Raw genomic sequence first — 19,626 nt, 5'->3', positions numbered from 1 at the left:
ATTTCCCTGACAAACACATTTTGTGATATCACTGCACCACCTGAACACTTGGTGCAGAGCATGCTTTGCTTTCTTTATTATTTAATATTACTGAATTAGGAGTCAGCACACAATGACTGATGCTTTTGCTAGCTTGTAACCTCCGCTCCATCTGCTGCCAGCTAGCACTAATCTAGCTATTGAATCAAAGTCAAGTCTTCAGCCTGGAGTGTCGCAAAGTCGTGTCAATGTCCACATTATTGATGACCTCCAGGCTACTTAATGAACAATAATACAATATAAAGCTGTGCATTGAAGAACCCTATTAAAGTATGCTTCTATAAAAAGTGTGTAGTATTATAAAACCATGTTTAAAAGACACCCTTCTTGCCAAAGAGACTTTTCACCTTCACCCAGTGTGTTTGTGCTCTACTGTCTAAATGCTTCTCAGCTCTGAGACACTATCTGTGCTTTATTCATCTCCCTTCCACTTTTCATCCTTCCTAGACCTCTATTGCTGTCAAAAACACCTCTACCTCCTACCCTCTCAACCCACTCCCCTGTTATCTCCCCTCTTGTCCAAAACAGCCCCTCTGAGTGCTTACCTTTCAGCCCCAATCATTTCAAAGCCGCAGTCTTGCAGTGATTTTCATTTTAGTTGCCTTACAGCGCAACTGAATGTTGCACACTGTCCTCAATTTGGAGTCATCTGCCTTCCTCTTACACCTACTTTCTAACATCTCTCTTCAGCTCCTTTTCTATTCTTTACTCACCAGACGTTTTCTCCCTAATCTTTTGTTATCCTTCATGGCAACACAAGCAGCTACATATCCTCTTTCATTCCCCCACTCCAGCCATCTTTTGATTAATCAACTCTTTAATAATCTGTTCTTCCATTACTTTTACCCACATGACCACTCTCATTTTGCACCTATGCACCTATGTTATTTCCCCCTTTCTCAGTCCCTCATCAGTCTTATTTCATCCCTCTCTTCTGCTCCCATGCTGATCCTCACTGCGTCCTTCGTGTGCTAAGCACCAGACGTATGTGTTTATTTTACTTCTAGCTGACTAAAACCCTGTCACAGAAACACTGGGTAAAACAAAAAGTAGTGGAAAAGTTTAAAGACATTACAGTGAACACAAACATACACACACACACACACACACACACACACACACACACACACACACACACACACACACACACACACATACGGTGCATTGGTAATGTACAGTGGCAAGAAAGCACAATCTAAACCACACAGTCAGCCTGTATAATGTCACACGCACTAATCTGTCGACACTGCAAAAATAAAGCCGGAGAAAGAAAGGAGAAAGAAAGTATCCAGAAAGAAAAGCTTGAGGAGACAGATTCATAGTGCTGAGAAAAGCAGAATAATACATTGTGTGTGCATATGTGTGAGAATGAGAGAACATAAGAGCCATACAATATTACAATGTCTCCAGTGTCAACTGTTGGCACAAAAACAATTAAATAAGTTGTTTTTCAAAGTGGTTAGTGAGGAAGAATTCTCAAACTGTGACAAGTCCTAAGCATGTGTGTTTGTCTGCGTAGTAATGATGCACAACATGGTGTCCGCTTAATTGCTTTTGTCGTTCAATCACATCATTCAAGCATTACTGATTTTGATACATAACTTTAAAGATGGATAAGTCACTCTGAAAACTAAATGAATTCCTATCTTCAAGACTCTTTGATTGTCTTGATGAGTCTACATTTGTAAACGACAAAGCTTGAGGTACAAGATAAAATACTTTCTGGTCCATTCAAAAAGCCTACAGTTTATAAAAAGGTAAATTAGTTACAGTTGTCCCTCAAGTCTTATGCAGTCCGATGATATAAATCTAATTTGGAGGCAATAGCTATAAATATTTGAACATAAAACCCATTCTCTAATTAATTGGCAATGCATTGTTAGAAAATATTTTCCTTTTTAGCAATGGCTAAAGGGTTATTTCAGGCAACCATTTTCCTTCATGCATTGATGTAGATGATTAATGAGTGGAAGCTAAAGCTCTTTCAATCTCACTGCTCATTGTGCAAGTCCACATTTTGAGGAATTAATTAAAGTGTAACAATATATGATTAAACTTCACTAAGTCTCAGCATACTGCTTAGTCATGGACATTATTCTTCAAACCAATGAGGCCAGAATTCATCTTCTATCTACTATCACCTTCATTTTTGAGCATATGCCTATGGGTGTGTGTGGGAAGGTACACCTGGTGTGAATGCATAGTGTACCTGTGTATGTGAGTCTGCAGTCTCTGAATATTTGAGCTGAATTACCCAGTCATGTATCATAAGCTACTTTACCCAGAATCCACTTCTCTATTATAGCGGTCATGCTAACTAACACTTTAGCAGCCTTGCTCTAGTCTAGCTATAGCGCATTAGCTTAGCATCATCAAGGCTTCGGCTAATGGAAGGCTTGGCTAATCCTTTACTTATTAGGGTGCTTTGGAGAATTAGTGCCCTCATCCCCTCTACATCACACACTCTTAAGTCTGCAGGGGGCTTCTAAGCACTAGGCTCATTAATGCTCTTTGCTAATGACTTAAAGGGCTCGTTGCGTTAACTCAGCCCAGTGTTACATCACTCTGAGGTAGGCAACAGTTAAAGCTGAGTGAAAGAGCTAGAGGTGCTGGTGCAGCAAAATATGTTACTTTGAAGACTTTGACAGCACCTAAGAGAAACACACTTCGCTTACATTATGAAAGGTTTACAAGTTGACTAATCATTTTGAATGATGGATATTGTTTCCTTTCACCTTGGCAACACTTTTAAGAACTACCACTGTGTATAATGACTAAAGTTGGAGTACACAAACAGATTTGGGCTACAGAAGGAAAGGTGTGTAGGAGGCGTAAAAACAAATACAAAATATCGCATTTGGGAGTTTTTCACCTACCATCTTGAGCCATAACCGCCTACTAAACAACACTCACACACCACCACCACCATCATCACCAGCCCACACATGAGCACACTCACACATGTAAGCCCACACTGTACATGAGCAGTATACTGACTCATTATAAATCATTCTGGGATCTATCCCGGTAAAGCAGGTAAGACCTGTCAAACAGTCATGCAGAGGTGTTTATTTAAGGGATATACTGTACATGTCAGTCATACACACATGCACACATCCAATAGTTCAGGCTGTAAACTACATGGATTACTGTGGGACTCATCCCCTCTCTGCTCTGTGTTTATTTATTAATTTTGCCAGGAGGTCATCATGCCCTGAATAAATCTCTTCATCACAAAACTCTATTGAGAACTCAACAACTTGTAAAATGTGATAAATCAATTGTTTCTCATGATTCTTCCTATATTCAAAGCCTTTTGAATCGCTGCCTCATCCTGGTCTCGTTTACATTTACTTTTTACACATTCATACATTTTTGATGCGTGTTCTTAATGTTAGTGCGTACTGTACATGTGTTGTCTGCAACAGGGCATGTTATTGTGCTCTCTCTCCGGCTTGTCGGTCTGTCAGAAGAAATGGACTGCAAGCACTTCACCGGCATCCAGGTGTGACAGATTCTTCTCTCTATCTGTGTCTCTCAAAGCAGCTCTCCTCCCACAACACTCACACTACTCACACTCACACTCACACACTCACACACACACACACACACACACACACACACACACACACACACACACACACACAGACACTTCATCTCACAGATACCCAGTCCTCCAGTTTCTGTGGCCCAGTGACTGAGGATGGAAAGGAAAGGAAAGAGAGACGGGTAGGAATAAAAGAGTGTCTGTATGCCGAGACAATATAAGAGACTTAAGCAACAATTGTAATACCTGTTTTAAACAGAGTAAAACACATTATACACCATGTATATTATTTTAACTATCACTGGAGGGAGGCTCTGACTTGAAATCCCACCTACCCAAACAATCTATAACTAACTGCAGTTTAAGCTAAGGGTGTGTGATATGGATATGATCGCCATAATGGTAGATTTTCAAAATCACAAAATGGATTTAATTTTTGATAAATTACATTTATTGAGAAACGCAGATTAGAAAAGTCTGTTGCATATCCCATGAGTTAAATACCTGACATCAATGCAGCCATCCTGTACGTTTAAAATGTGTGTAGCAAATAGCTATTTTCCATTTGTATCACCTGTTTTTTTTTTGGGGGGGGGGGGGTTAGCTGACAGCTCAATTTGTGAGAGAAGTATCCCATTATGTAAAGCAATAAGCTGAATGAAATGACATGGAGTATCTGCTGGCTGTAAGATGAATACGTAATCATAATGAAGTGTTTGGCTTCATCAGAAATCCACAGATAGAGAGAGAGAGAGAGAGAGAGAGTCCTAGCCAGCACCCACAGCACTGTCATATAGCCAGGAGTGTATCTCCATGTCTAGAACTGTGTGTGAGTGTGCGTCTGTGTTTGTGTGGATGACCTACTTGTGTCTGTGTATTGTTTCATGTATTGTTCCAGATCCACAGCTCCAAACTGCTGCCATGCATTGTGCCATACACGGCTAAGAACTGAGTGGCAGAGAGAGATGCTTACACTGCTGGCGGCTAAAAATATGCTCTGCACTGTACACGCCTCTGTGTGTGTGTCGGTGTGGACTGTTGGTTTGCTGATATGCACTCCTTGAGGGAATTAGCACTTGAATTAATGTGATCATGGAGGTAGAATGAGCAAAAGATAACATGCCCTTTCCGACCGTGTTTCTCTTGAAATGTATGACTGCAAGTTCTCTGACTCCTGGCACTTCCTGTTGCTGAAAATACCAGACCAATGATTTCTCGCAAACACAATCTGTTCTTATTCCTGCCCCCAGTATGCCTCCCCACCCTCTACCCTGTTCCCATTAACATTTAATGGACCCCCTTTGGTCCCTTCATCTTGTCACATTTAACATCATTTATTCGTAGCTAGCTCCAATCTTTGTGCCCTAGAGATGTATACATCCTCCCTTTCATCCAGCGTCTTTTTTTTTGTCTTCTCTGTAACTGTATGTGCCTCCTCTCCTCATTCTCTTCAACTGGCCATCAATTCACTTCAGCACTATAGTCATTCAGTGATTTCACTCACCGTTATCACACTCGCCAGATGAATGTCCTTTCTCCTTTTTTTTTTAATTCCCCATCTCTCTCTTTCCCTGTCTCTCTTTTTTTCAGTTTATTGTCAACCTTCACTCCGCCACGCTCTCTACGAGCCTTATTCTGTTCCTTTTTTTCTTAAATCGCCCTTTGCTTTACCCTACTCGTCTTTCTACATCATCCATATTTTGTATTCTGTCCCGCCACTATTCCCTTCCTGTATTAAACCAATTACATTACTTGCACTCTGCCCCCACCGTTGTTTTCCTTTTTTAATTAGATTTTTTAAAGAAATTAAACCCACACCCCAACATTTTCGTGAGTCAGCACACGCGTTCATCACATAAAGTAACAACTCTTATTTGAATGTAATACTGCCGGACGACAGACGTTACAATTATATTCTGCAGCTCAACCGGAGAGGCCAGCAGACACACAAGGTTAAGTAAACGCAAAATATATTTTCTTGTAAAATGCCGGTAACAATAAAGTTAATTTACCGGTGGGAAAATTTGGTAACCATGGCAGCCCTAATCAACAGTACAGTCTCCATTTTTTTCTCGCTCCCAGTGTTGTTAGGCACAACATGCCTCCTCTCCACGCCCTGCTCTCATTCTCCTCTGCGAGATGATCTCTACTTCCTCCACCTTTTGCCACCAATCCAGACTCAACTTAATCCTTCACTCCATTATCTGAGATTGGTGTGCACGGAAGATCAATGTGGGCTAGTTCATTTTTCTCCTTCCCGCCGTCCATCCATTCATCCGTCCATCAACTCAATTGTTTGACAAATCCAATTAAACTGTACCATGTGCACTTTACCTCTAGTGCCTACTTCATTCTCTCTTAATATTCTGCACATTCCCTTTCATCATCTATCTACCCACACCCTCCTTCCCTTATCTTTTGCTTTAAAGTTGTATACAGTTGAAGAAAATCTGTACTGTACGAGTATTTTATCAAATCGCTTGTGACAATGTTAGATTGGCAAATATTCCTTTATATGCGCAACCTCTCTTCCATTGTATCTATTCTTCTTATCTCCATTGCTTCTCTAAGTTTCCCTCAATACTAAAGTTTATGATCTACATTTAAGGCATTTTCACACCAAATTTAAACTAATTTCCATCGGAAAAAAAAGGGAAAAAAGGGCGCAGATCTTATGTCATTTATCTTTAACATTAAGTCTGTTGTGAATATGTAAAAAAAAGATCTGCAGAGGAAAAAATAAAAAGTAAAATGTCTGAGCATAGACTATCTCCTTCTGCCTGCCCACCTTTAGTATTATATAGGCCTACTTTTCTCCTGATGCTGTTATGGTATTGTACACACCCACTGTCCATATTCTCCAAGTTGTCAGCAGTGTGTTTACTCTCGGTTTTCTGCTGTCTTCCTTGCCAGTCTAAAAAAAAGGATCAGCCTTGGTGCGAAAGGCCTTACATCTTTATCCTCTTTCTTATATGTCGTTTTCTTATGTCCTTCGGCTACTGCCGCCTCCATTCACCCTCAATCCATTCAAAGAGACCTGCCGATGTATATATTTGTGTCCAAGGTCTATCCGTTGTAAAGTCTAGGAGATGAACGTGTCCCCTGAGAAAATCCGCAGATCTTTTGTTTACAGCCCTGGGGCCTTTGCCAGCTATATGTTACTTCAACATGATAGGTCTATGCTCTTTTCTTTCTCTCATCCTTAAGTTTTGCGATGCTGGATCGATCGATTCTCAAAAAAATGTTTTACTGGCCGCTTACATTTTTTAAATTAGTTCACCTAAAGAATTCTGCATGCACATTTATTTAGATTGTTTGTTTACTGATAAAGACAAATGTTAATTCCTTTTCTCAGATTGCACAATAACGTAGTTGTTGGTTGTATCAGGAACTGTGAGAAATGCAAATGAAAACCTTAACTGTTCGGAGTGCATCAGTATCGCAGTATATCACCTTGCTTACAGTATCACAACAGCTAATAAACAGGCCTACTCTACACTTGCACTTGTTTTTTCATTTTCCCTTCTCCATTTCAAGTGGGATTTTTGGCCTTGTAACAGATTCTTGTGTGAACCACTGGAAGTCATTTCCCAGAATGACACAAACACAAGCACACAGCATGTTATTCTGCGTGTATATACAAATTGACTGTTGCCCACCCCACTCTCTTGCTATCTTTTTCATATTCTCCTTGTCAGCTAGGGTAATGACCCATTTGTCAATGCTTTAATCATATTACGAATATGGATTGGTTGTTGTTCACTGCTAATGGCTCGGTGTGTCTCTGTTTTCATTGCCTGTGTACACAGCAGATGTCATATTTTCCCACTTGGTGTCTCAATACGCAATTGCACACAGGTGTTTGTGTGCATGTGAGACACATGTATTATTGTTTGTCAATGTGTTTTCATGCCTGTGCATACATGCACATTATTGTCAGAAATTGAGATATTGATTATCATTAGAAAGAGATACTTTGTGGCAGTAAGCTGATTATATTGTTATGTAATTGAATGTGATGAATGAAATGTAACTGGTTCTCAGCTTTTGACACTTCCCACAGAGACTGGCTGGTTGATTGTCCTCCATCATGAAATTGTGGAAGAAACTATGGATAATCTGGAGCGATTCATATCTCCATTAAACATCATATCTGATCAGTTTTTGACAAAATGTTTGGGGGTGTTGCACCTCAATCACCACAACCTGTCACTGTAAGCACTGCAGTGACGATGCCTGGTATGATGGGCTGATGATTTCTGAGTGGGTGGATGTGTCTCTGTGTGGTGTCCCACACATCATTTGAATTAGAAGAGAAATGGTGATTTTAATATATAACCCATTAGTGTTATATATAAAACATAACATTTAGAAGTGATTACACCATTTACCAGTTAAAGATATTCCCTACTGCTTTAGTGCATTATCCTCCGTCTAAGACAGCACCATGTTGGGTGATGAACCAACTTAATTAGCTACAGCTGTATACAATGATCTGGAAGAGAGAAGGAAGAAATGGCTAGGTTGACTGAGACATGGCGAGGAATAAGACGGAGAAAAGAAGAATAGGAACTTTTTTTTGGTCTATAGAGAGTAAGTTGGGGATATGCATTTCAGAAGGAAAGGGGAAGTGGAGACTGGAAAGAGGGACAGAGAGATGATCTTTTATCGATGTATTACAGTATTGCTCAAAAAAAAATGAAGAAGTATAAAAGTCTGTGGAGACAGATGCAGACAAATGCAAATCCGCGGGCAGGACAGGGAGACGGTGAATGCATTGAAACAGGGGAGGTAACAAGAGATGGTTGAATTATGGAGAGACTGTGGGAAAGTCAATAATTATACATGACTCTATCAGAGTTACATCGATGAGAACATGTTGCACATGTTGCTGCAGTTAGTTGATATATGCATGAGTTAGTTGGGATATAATGTACACACACACACACAGGCATGCCCAGACAAAGTTAATGTATGCATCCAGTTGCCCATGGCTGCTTGTATCAAATTCCAAATGCTGGTGGTGGCACACAAGACTGTGAAGAGATCTGTAGCCCCTTCCCTCCAGGCAACTATCCAGCAGTACATGCCAGCCAGTATCTTGTGTTCTGCCACTACAGACCTATCCTTTTCAACCTTTCCTCGTGCTGGGCTGGTAAGCGCTTAACACGGTTTCAACTAATCTCTCCTGTCTCTCTAATGATGCAATGACCTTCCAAAATAGCAGCGAGTCGCCATCTTCCCCAACAAGGTGAAAACTATTTTAAGGAATATCTTGCAACACCCTTGTCAAAAATAATTAATAAAGTCTTTCCTTTACTCACTCTAATTATTGTTTAAAAAAACATTATGTTGAGCCAGTCTGTGTCTTCTCCCAAGATTTCACTCTTACATGATTGCTTTTTGGTTCTATAAAAAAGGCACAATAACAATAACCTTTCCTGTCGTGTCCTATAAATGTAATCTATACAGTATATAATGTTGCATTTACTGAGAGAATGCATCAGCTTAACACATAAATGCTAATGTAAATGTGGCCTTTCAACATATCAGTTACATTAACCTCGAACTAGAATGAGTTCTAATCATAAAATACACCTGCTATGGTATTGTTTTATCTTGCAAATGGTGGAATACAACCAGTCGAGGCAGGTTTGTTATCTTCAACTCCAGCAGGGTTTTTCCTTGCCATTACATATTGATGTACAGTTTTTCCTTTGAATTTATTTTCCATGCAATGCTTAAAAACATGTTTGCACAAAACATGCACACAAAAAGCACAATTGTTAATATTTAAAATTAGTAATTGACCGTTTCAGTGCAATACTGAGACAGGAATCTCAAATGTGTGAATGTATACTTTCCCAGTAAACATAAGCAGTCTTGGGTTTAAGAGGGTGGACAGAAATGAAAAGTGAAAGTGTGATGGGTATCCAAGCATTATCTTCCTACAAATGAGTTTGTATCATTCACTGATAAAGTGAAATAATTGTTTTATTAACAATAAGTGCAACCGATATGCTGTTCTCCTTTGGTTTTGAGTGTGTTTTGGGACGTGGGCGGATGACAATAAAACTTGGCCATCCTAAAGCTGTGAAGTGGCCCTTCTCTCAAATGGGTTGCAAGTAATTTCTAACGCTATTGTTGTTAAGTCCTAACTTCACAGTGAAATGGCGGAAGTTTTATTCTACAATACATCAGCGTTATACCCACAGTTTGGGGAGCATGGTAGCTTCCAATCTGCAACAAACGTAGACCTCATGCAACTTCAAATAACTGTGTATATTCCACCTCACAGATTGTGGTATAACCACTGAGAAAAAGGACATTTTGCAACTTTATACATATGTGTAAGTATGTCAGTGTGCACACGTGTATGTGTGGGAGAGCACAAGAGGGTTAGGGTACTTGTTGCAACTCTGGAGCCGCATGTACCAACACTATCCAAATGAACAACTGAACATAAGTGTGTGGGTAGCAAACTTGCAGTGACAAAAAGTCACCATCATCAGCTAATAAACACAGGCAGCCAACTTGATGGAAACTCAGAGATAATGTACCATAGTAATGCATAATTATTCAGTGTTGCCTTTGTAATAAGTATATGTGATAATACATCAATTGCTAATGGATAGTTTTTATTCTAAAATATATTATTATTAGCAGGACAGTCAACAGTGTTGACACTGCTACTTACAATACATCTCATATCTATTTATGGCAAATTTAAATGTATGGAAAGTGTAAGAGCAAACTGTACCTTATATACCTGTTAGAGAAGTTTATTTCATGACCAAAGCTTTAGTTTTAATAAACAAAAGCTGATTATATAAAACCATGTGTAATGATAATCGGTGAAATCAGCTATGTCTAAGTAGCATTGAGCCCATTTTTTAAATGTGAATTAATCATGACCTGAAATCTTTAAAATGTTTTTTAATCAAACATTGAAAAAAATATATATGGAAGATTATTAGTAAGTATGTTTTTTTTATGATAAGACCTCCCAAACCTTCTTGGTACAGAAAGTACAACCTGAGGCCACTTAAATCCACAAACTGTATATTCACACTGTAGGCTCCATATGTTCTCTTGGGTACTTGAGATAAAAGCCTTCCCAATTGGCAATCTATGAGAGATCGGACAGTCACAAGGACTATATGGTGAAAAGGTTATTTGGGGTTGTAACATTACTCAACCTGCCCATGATGAAAAAAAAGCAAGGGAAAATGAAAGGGCTTTGAAGTGCTTGTGCCTCGCTAAAGGCTACATTCACTTTTTTATTTTACAGAAGCGCCAGGTGAAGGGAGAGTAGGTTGGGGAGGGGAGGGAAAGAAAAATGACAGAAGAGAGAAAAAGAAAGAGAGAGACAAATGCAGCCTGACACATATAAGGTTGAGGCAGAGATGCACACAAATCGAGATACAAAGAGATAGAAAAAGAGGTAGAGAAGAGCAGAGACAGCGAAACAGACAGCGGGGAGACAAATAAAAGATTAAAGAGGAGCAGTATCTCAGTAATGACAGATACAGCAGAGAGAGAAGGCGATTCATGTTTTCTCTGATGCATTCCAATTGTATTTGGACTCTGTCGATATGACATTCATGCCAAAAAAGCATATTGAATTGAACTGAATCTGAGTCCTAGGTCTGGCAGACGGGCAGCATTGCAACTCCCCCGGTCTCTGCACACAAATCATTAGCAGAAATAGACGACTACTATGAATGTGTTCTTCAAAAAGGAGTGTACAGAAATGTGTGTTTGTGTTTCTATATATTTGATTGCATGTGAATATGATTGTGCCCATGTATGAGTTATTGTGTCTCTTTGTGTGTTTTTCACTGTGAAATCCTTCAGAGAAGAGACACAGTACGCACGTCTTCACTAGTACACCACGATGCCTTTCTAAACTGCAATTGAACTGGATACTGGAACTGGAGTAAAACAAAGTATAAACATGCAGTGTGCTGTCAGAGTCTGGTACACAGCATACACACACACCACATACCCAGTGTCCCAGAAAACTAAATTAAGAAAAATATACAAAAGTTGCACCACAGCCTATCACTCTCTCCCCGTTTCTATTTCTCTCTCTCTCTCTCTCTCTCTCTCTCTCTCTCTCTCTCCCCCTGTTTCTATTTCTCTCTCTCTCTCTCTCTCCCCGTAGTTCTAGTTTCGCTATCTCTCACTCTCCTCTCCCCGTTTCTGCTATCTAGCAGAGATAGATATATCTTAGCTTCTCTATACGCTCTAGCTTCTCTCTTCTCTCTCTCTCTCTCTCTCTCTCTCTCTCTCTCTCTCTCTCTCTCTCTCTCTCTCTCTCTCTCTCTCTCTCTCTCTCTCTCTCTCTCTCTCTCTCTCTCTCTCTCTCTCTCTCTCTCTCTCTCTCCTGGCAGCATGCTTGATCCCTTTTATGTTGCTGTAACAAGAATGAACGAGCTAAAAGTAAGGGAAAAGCGTGTGCATGTGGGTGGGTGTGTGTTTGCTCAGTTCTGTCGTGTAAATGTGTGTGCCACTGCATGCTTGCTCCAAGATCTTTCGTTTATGTGAGTGTGTTTGTGTTTCTCCAAACATATACTGTACACACTGTGCACATGGTGTGTGTGACTCTGTTTGTGTGCGCCACATGACAGATGGCAGGCCCCCTGTGAAGACCTAGAGAGAAGAGAGGAGCAAGGGAATGATGTGTTTCAAGTTGAAAAGCAACAGCAGAATCTGTACAAAGTACTCAGTGAAGCCCCTCTGCTGTCAGGCTGTTGATCCATAATTGAATGAGCAAGTGTTCATAGCCAATCACGCAGCATGAAAACAGTAACAAACAGACATGCTTTCTGTTCGTGGGTCCTTGACTTCTACTTGTGTTTGATAAATATCCATTTTTATTAAAGTAGCAGTCAGCTTTAGCTTTAATGATTTAAGCGTTTGTGATCAATGTACTGTAATAGCTGTCGGATTGTTGAAAGGCTTGCACACATGAAGTCCGTCAAGGCTTTTAGCCTAGTCCTTTGTCTTCCCACTCTTTATTATCTGTCTGTCTGCTGGAAGAGTACTGAATTGTTCAATAGCACATGTCACTCCCACAAAAAGAACTGACCCTGAGCTTCAGAGTCAAATGAGTGGGGTTTGGGAGGTGTTTCACTATGTGTGTGTGTGTGTGTGTGTGTGTGTGTGTGTGTGTGTGTGTGTGTGTGTGTGTGTGTGTGTTTTCTTGTGCCAGTATAAGGCAGATTGTCACTGGAGCAAATCGATAGGGACACGCATTCCTTACAACAGGTGTAAACTTTAATGGCTTGCGATAGTGGCCATTTTGAAGTTGGAGAAGTTTAAATAAATGTGGTCAGCTAACATTTCAACTGAGGGTTAACAAGGTCTATCTGACAAATTGGACAAATTTGAGGTCTATGTCACAAACGGCTTTAAAGTTAACAGGGTCTATCTGCATCACTCATTTATGCACATTTTGTATTTATTAGCTGAGTCAGTGAGCTCTACAAAGGTCTATCTCCACATGTTCAAGCATAATTTTAGTATCACAAAGGTCTATCTGCTGACAACCAATAGCAGGGCGGGATTTTAAGCACAGGAATAACTTATTCAAAACGTTTTGCTGCCAACTGTTTTATATGTATGTAATCTAGTAGATAGTAGTTCAAGTTAAGATCATTTAGTAGTTTAATAAAAAGTCTTAAAAATTCAGATTTATTAGCAAATATAATTTTCACTTTAAAGTTTCCTGCCACGTGGAACTTGTGTAAACATTTGTAGAGCTTAAAATGAAGCTAAGTTGCATAAAATACAGTTGAGGGTTACATTTTCAATTTTCGGCTGGAGAAATGTCAGATAGACCCTTGGGACTCTGGTTTTCCAACAATTTCGGAACCACAAAGGTCTATCTGCAAAATTTGTTTTGTTTCTACCCATAATACGCTCTGAATTGGATGGCCTAAATAGTCTTAATTTCACTACTTAGTGTGTAGCATGTGATATGTCAAAATTGGTTGGAATTGGTTTCATAGTGTCCACGTTATGAACTGTTACATTTTCAAATGCGTATTTCTCAAAACTTGTCAAAGTGCAGACAGACCTTGTTAACCTTCAATTGACAATTTGTGTGTTGCTGAGCAATGCCTTGTATATCAAATCAAATCAAATCAAATGTATTTATATAGCCCAATATCACAAATTATACATTTGTCTCAGTGTGCAGGATACGACACCCTCTGTCCTTAGACCCTCGCATCGTACAAGGAAAAACTTCCTAAAAGAAACCCCATAATTAAAGGGGGAACAATGGAAGAAACCTCAGGGAGAGAAACTGAGGAGGGATCCCTCTCCCAGGGCGGACAGACGTGCAATAGATGTCGTGTGTATATCTCTGTTAAATTTCAACCTGATGTAACAAAAGGACTGTATGTGAGTGGGAGTCAAAAGTATTCTAAAGTATTCTAAAGCATGCAAAGCAATTAGTGGATTATGTATTAGTGTTCACCAACGTACCTGTGTATATCTATGAGCTTGTTAGTGGCTGTCCTGTGTGTGTGTGTGTGTGTGTGTGTGTGTGCGTGCGTGCGTGCGTGCGTGCGTGTGTGTGTGTCTTGCCTGTGCATAGTTGGGGAAACTGTTATTTGCGTTGAGTGAGTGTGTTTGTGTGGGAGAGGGACAGAAAGCAAGAAAGAAGGAATCAATGAAAAGGAGCAAAATATATCCCCCAATTAAATGGAATATTTTGTTATCCATCATTAATTATAACAGTACCAGCAGCAATGTCTACATTCCTAATTGTACATAGATGACATACAGTCAGCTATGTACATTTATCAGTGTTCATCTGATAAATTGGGTTACATATGTGCAGTCACATTCTTTGGCTTGTGCTTTGAATGTTCCCAACTAGTGCAAATAAGTCACTTTTACACATAGTTTATACTGCCATAAAGAAGATCAGCCATTACGCAGGCTTTACTTTTTTCACACTGAAGCAAAATAATGAATAACGCTGCCCTGGCGTGACGTGTAACACGAGTTTGCCGTCTAGAGCGCTGTGCGTGTAGTCCCTTTTACACAGATATCAATTTAGCTTTGTGACTTCCTCCGCTGCAACTCTGTCCCCCTAGTCTGTGTCAGTACCTATTATACAGAATAAGGAGGCAAAATAATGGTGCAACAGTCCGGGCTGAACGGGCTGTGTGAAAGGGGCTATAGTTTAAGTTATTAACTTCTATTGAACTGTTGATACTCCACCATTCAATAATAACAATGTTTTCACAGGTTGGGGTTTTAACTGACTGATACTTGTTCTTTCAGATAACAGTAACTAGGAACAACAATAGGACATGCAAATTGCTTCAACAGTGACAACAATAACAGCTTTTAGCGCTGCACTGCTGAGTGCCACAAACAGCTTGGTAAATGGGACAAGAGGGGGACTACCACTGAGTCAGACAGCTAGTAACACACAGGGGCGCTTGTACCCACATATACAGAAACTCGCACATACACATGCCAATTAGTGACAAATATTGTAATTGCATCTCATAAGGATAGCAAAGACTCATTAAAAATGTTTATGAAAATAAAGCCTACATCCACCATACTGTGTATTAACAGTGAATAACAAATGTCTTTTTTTGGTGCTTCATTTCTTAAAAACTAATTTGAATTTGATGTGTTCACCAAAACATTGATTGCTTTAATGAGCAGCGCATTGTTGAGTGGTTGTTTGTGTGACCGCCAATGGAAAGTAATTGACTTTGAGGCTAAAACTTTGATTGGAAATGTTGTCTTACTGGAACATCCCTCTGGCAGAACTGAATTGGGAATTAAGTCCGATTTTGGGGAAAGTTTTTTGTCTATGTACAGTTAAACTTTTTCTAGTTGCTTTCCATGAAGTGTTGGGGTGAATTGTTGTTTGGAAAAGAAACACCATGACAATTGCCTTCGAAAATAGGAAAGGCAAATTCAATATATTTTCTTAATTTATTAATTACAGAGCAATTTACAAAACTAATCTCAAACTCCACTATTGCCGAACATTGTGGCTATAAATAGTGTTGTGTAAATCATTTCCATCCTTCTTGACTGTTTAGACTTTCTACACAAAGGGCATCATTGAGTGGTTATTGACATGTAATGCAGGGACACACTTGTGTTTTCGCCACATGACAGATGGAATATGATATTCACAATTTTTTAAAAGTCAATTAAGAAGTACTGCAAGTTCTTAAATAGGCGGCTGAGACCTTTATTTATTTTGTTCTATGAAGACCACATTGTGCATTATGAGGTCATTCATAGTGAATGTAATGCATTATAAAGCTTTATGACTACACTCATAAGGCTTTCTGCACTATATCAACATATCATAAAACATTACAGATGTGACTTTTCATGAATTATAAGTTCAAGTGTCTTATAGTGGTTGACTAATGTGGCTTATATTACATTGTTTGTTCATAAGTTTATTATAAAAGTATTATATTTCAATTAATTCTTCTTTCATCAGTGTTAATCGCCTCACAATGTTGCTGGCCGTGTTGCATTCCCCTATGAATCAATGAGCTTGATTACTAGATCCTCAGCTACATCACACACATACGCACAACATACACACACACTTTTCTTTTTTTTTATGTGAGTGTGTGTCGTGAGCACAGAATGCTGGAGCTCAATGAAGGAAAGAGATGACAAGTGTGTAAGAGAGAGGAATGACAGAGAAACAATGGAGGAGTGTAGGAGGGCAAGTTAGACACAGAACAACAGCACTGTGACATTGTAAAGAGACACAGAGGGAGATGTGAAAGTTGCTCAGCTCTGATGAGAGACACAGAAACATGTGACATGGCAATTAAGAACAAAAATCTGGAAAATTAAGACAAATCATCAAGAGAAAAAATGGTCGAAATCAGCGCTTTGCTTTGAAGCAGAAGTTGATGCAGAAACCTTCACTCATATTTTAGGACACTTCTTTATACCAGCAGTACTGAAAGCATAATTTAAATGTATTGTCATCAACACACATATGTCTAATATAGAGTGATAACCATAAAGCACAGTTATACCTTAAGTAATTATGCTTTTATCTGTGTTTAATTTCATGTTACTTTATGATTGTCATAATCACTGTCTGTAAGAATGATAATTCCATCTTTAATGTTCTCTCTGTCCAGTCTTCACTATCAGGGATCATCAAGGTTTTGTTTTCTCTTTTGTTCTTTCTTTTGCAGTTTGTCAGTCACACTTATGTTTGCAATAAATGCATGGTGATAGTTTATGTGTTCATGTTGGCAGGTAAAGTAAAAAACAACATTTTGTTTTTGACTTTCTGCTATGTTCAGTAAACTTATCGAAGGCACGCTGCAGAGAAGATTTGACACTTGTCTAAGGCGTTCTCACATGATTAACCAGAGCATAGCAATCAGAAGCATAGAGACATGTACTACAGTCTAAGCTTTAAAGAAATCAACAGTGCCAAGAAGAACAACAACAAATCCTGTTGTGGTAACGTACACAATTATAAACCCTGGAAAATACTCACGACTGTTCCTACAGAGGCTATGAATGAGAAGCGGTGACAAACAGAATCATTCATCCATCTGTTTTGCAGTGAAGACGGGGATTTTGGAAAATAATTGGCAGAGCTTCTGTTTGTCTATTGTTGCTTCACATAAAAAGGCCTGTTCATTTATCTGATGCATATGTATCATTATTTCTCACACATGTATGCATGTTTAAGTGTATGTCTGCACATCTGTAATGTCTTGTTGTGTCGTATGTGGTTTGGAGGGTTGGGGGAAAGACACAAATTGGCACAAACTGTGCTTTCAAGGAGGTATCCCAATTAGTCACACCAGTATCTTCTCCAAGCAGATTGTACGCAATTTCACTGTGACCTAAGTCAATACGAATGTAAATACACAGAGAAACATGGAAACATATAAATACACATCATATAGCAAAACAATTAATCTGCATATGTACACATGTACTACATCCATAAGAGAATAATCGATGCTTGCATGCCCCTCCACTATCTGTTGCTGTGTAGCAACACATTTCCATTGCTATCTCTTTGACTTAAGGGCATGAACATCAAACATTGGCAGAGGACCTAATCTACATAATCAAAGTAAAATCCAAATGACTCATGTGGCAATGAACAACAGCTTTTGAATCCCAATATACAATCAAAATGTATGACGTACACTGTCATGCCTGCAAAACCTTTGAAGTTAACAGGTGCATTACTGGGGATGGCAGACAAATAACAACTAGTTTTTCCTGTTTATTGCTTCTGGGAAGGGAATGATCTCACATTTTCCAAAACGCTGGTTTACATTTAATCAGCTCCATTTGTTTACAGCTAAAAGGGTCACAGTAGGTCTCTAATGGAACAGGGATCGTCTCCCTTGGGATAATTTTGGTGACCATTTCGCAAGGTTTATGATAATTCTGTAGAGTTTGTATATTGTCCAAAATCACTGGCTATAATGTATTCTTTGTTTTATGTTCTCTCTCTTTGGCAAGTAGATCTTAAGCATTAAGACTGCAGACTAACTACTGGAAACATCGCAAGGGTAAGTAATACAAGAGAAGACAACAAGATATCCACCCATTCTGGGAGAAAAGAAAACATAAACATAAGATGATTCTATTAGATTTGAATAAAGTAGTAGCTCAGATCTGTAAAAGTAAGGCAGTAAGTTAGGCAGTTGTCAGGCCTTATCACATTAACATATTTCCTACTGTTATGTATTTCAAGCACTGCAATATTTTATCGCTTTTGTGGAGCTTGAAACTTTAAAAACAATAGCTTAGTACATGTAATTCATATTATTCACAATATTTAGTTGTAATCATTTTGTTGTTACCTCAAGCACCGTCCACTTGTGATACAGTATAAATACCAATTCCTTTTTCATATTGACATAAATGTGGAGTGTGTGCATGTACATGCTGTTTGCGCTGCATATATTATAGTTGTATGCCGGAGTACATTCACGAGTCCCACTGAACAGAATAGAAAAGAAGAGACGACACTTAAACTTACTTTCCTTTCTAATGCACTTCCCTCTCTGACCATTCTCTCCTCCTTTCTCTATCACTCACTGATTCCTCCCTCCTCTCTTTATCTCATGCTGCAACTGTTGTCTGTTTCCCTTTCTTCCCACTCCCTAACACCTGTCTGCCCCCCTCCCGAAATCTCTCCTCTACACTCTCCCTCCCACTCACTCCTCTCTCCTTCCCCGCTCTGTGCAGAAACCAGACAGATGCTAAGGTTTAATGCTTTAATTTGGCTAGCTGTCAGCCCTTCAATCTCTTTGATACTTGTACACCTAGTCCCATCGAAGACACTGTGATCCAATTTGGGCTAGCTGGCATTCGCTCAGGTACACAGGGGTTTGTGAGATGGCAGAGTTTTTCTCTCTGTGCTGTTTGAGTGTGTTGGCATGTTTGTCAGGGTGCATGTTTTTATTTATTTCACTCCATGTATGTGTGTAGTTGCGTTGGAGGGAGGGCAGAGACACAAAAAGAGATTTGTCGTTTGGCAGCACAAAATGTCTAGTGCATAAACACACAAATGCAGATACTCGCACACTAAAAATACACATGTAATTAAAGCTGCCAGTTTAAGAAGTGCAGTGTTTGAAATGTTCAGAGAAGCAAGCACAAGCCGGGAGCATCACAGCACACGACATTTAGAAAAAGGGTTTGAATGGAGTGAACATAATCTATTGTTAATATGAGGAGTACTTTAGTAGGCAGGGATTCCAACAATGGCCAATCAATCAAATCGGCTCCTCTAATCGCCTTTAAAAGTTGAGGAGTACCCATCATGACAGTTTTCTAATCTATCGGTTGTCAAAGTCAAAGTCCTTGAAGGTTCCCAGCAAAATATATAATAAATCATTTATTTTCACTGTATTCCCATCCATAAGTAACACAATGACAGAATGTATCACTATTTTGGTCATGGGTTTCATACACTTTCAGTAATAACACATCTAAAAGCAAAACTCCTATCAGATGTAGGACCCTGGGTC

The 19,626-nt window shown here is 39.2% G+C and overlaps 1 protein-coding gene across 1 annotated transcript in view; it reads right to left on the bottom strand.

Annotated features, from left to right (window-relative positions):
• The window catches only part of grid2 (glutamate receptor, ionotropic, delta 2), a 432,197-nt gene that overhangs the window by 184,447 nt on the left and 228,124 nt on the right, over positions 1–19,626 (bottom strand).

This window comes from Cottoperca gobio, chromosome 9, assembly GCF_900634415.1.
Source record: "Cottoperca gobio chromosome 9, fCotGob3.1, whole genome shotgun sequence".
Lineage (NCBI taxonomy): Eukaryota > Metazoa > Chordata > Actinopteri > Perciformes > Bovichtidae > Cottoperca > Cottoperca gobio.
This window is presented reverse-complemented; position numbering and strand designations above follow the sequence as displayed.